Source organism: Myotis brandtii, unplaced genomic scaffold (genome assembly GCF_000412655.1).
Source record: "Myotis brandtii unplaced genomic scaffold, ASM41265v1 scaffold902, whole genome shotgun sequence".
Taxonomy (NCBI): Eukaryota; Metazoa; Chordata; class Mammalia; order Chiroptera; family Vespertilionidae; genus Myotis; species Myotis brandtii.
Genome location: NW_005371709.1, coordinates 273,337 through 274,572, shown reverse-complemented (window position 1 = coordinate 274,572; position 1,236 = coordinate 273,337). Strand labels below are relative to the sequence as shown.

The window sequence follows — 1,236 nt, the reverse complement described above, 5'->3', positions numbered from 1 at the left end:
GTTTTAAATCGCAAATAATGGTAAGATGGTAATTTGGCCGTGATTTGCCTGAAAGAATAGAAATTCATGTATCTGTAGGAAGATTTTAAAAATTTAAGTTGGGAAACAATGACATAGGCTTTGCCTCTGGGGTCCTGTGCCCCTCCAGCTTCCTGTTCCTAGTTGTATAATTTTTCTAGAGGAACTTCAGCTGAAGCGGATGGGACTCCCAGTAATAAACGCCCAGTTCCTAACCTACCTTGGGGCTTACCCAGCACTTTTTTGGACAGCCTTTCCATGTTACTCAGCATGTGTGAGCAAGGCTGTGTGAGAGCAGGAGGCCCAGGGTAAGTGGGAAGGGGTATACAGTGGGGCAAATGAGAAGGGGTACATGGCGGGTAGGAGTGGGAGCAATGGTGCTTGAAAGGTGTCTGAGTGTTTAAGTAGTAGGAGTACAAGAGAGTGCATATGAGAAAGTGGTGTATGAGAGGTTTCAAGGAGAATTTGTGACAAAGGTGTGAAAGGGGTAAATTCCAGATAGAAAGGGCAGGATGTGGGGAAAAGCTAAAGGGAAACTTAGCTGAAGTGATCCTTTGTTCAGGCATGAAAGAGCATGGGAGTGTTTGGACAGGCTGTGCACCTGAGGGTCCAAGAACTAGGCTGAGAGGACCAGAACACTGTGGAACGGCGTGGCTCAAGTGGGCGGTCACGTGATTGTGGCAGGAGTTTGGGAGGGCTCTGGTCATTTTCCCTTTCCCTGGGGCCCGCATCATCTCCTTAAGGCAAGGACAACAGGATTTTTCCTTTTTATTCTGAGTTGTTGTTGTTTTAATGCAGAGAAGGAGAGCGTCTGAGGGACTCAGGGAGCAGTTCCACAATGTATTGGTGAGAGGGACCACCAGGGAGGAGGTCCTGTGTGGAGGAGAAAGTTGGGGTGTGTGGGTAGGGATCTTGGAAACTGAGGCGGAGACCCCGGTGTGTGTGGCAGGCTGTGGAGCCTGATGAAGGAGAAAATCAGATGGGGCCAATGCTGTGAGTCACCGGGAAGGGGACCTCACGGAAGTGGGGAGTGCAGGAGAGTATCATAGACGCCCCTGCGGTTGAGGCTGGAAACTGACGGGGAGCGCCTGTCACAGTGAAGAGGGGGTGGGGTGAGAGAGTGCCGGCGTCTAGGCTGGGGAATTGGTCTCTGGGTGCCTCTGGCAGCGCGGGAGTCGCTTGCCTGAGGCTGGCTCGGGGCCTGGGGGCGTGTGCGCG

At 52.1% G+C, this 1,236-nt stretch overlaps 1 protein-coding gene across 1 annotated transcript in view; it reads left to right on the top strand.

Annotated features, from left to right (window-relative positions):
- The first annotated feature begins 309 nt into the window (after positions 1-309).
- Positions 310-1,236, top strand: part of PAX2 (paired box 2) — a 90,119-nt gene continuing 89,192 nt past the window's right edge. Inside the window, exon 1 of the mRNA XM_005885344.2 lies at positions 310-326. The gene's annotated coding sequence lies outside the window, so the exon portion shown is untranslated. The remainder of the gene's footprint in view (positions 327-1,236) is intronic.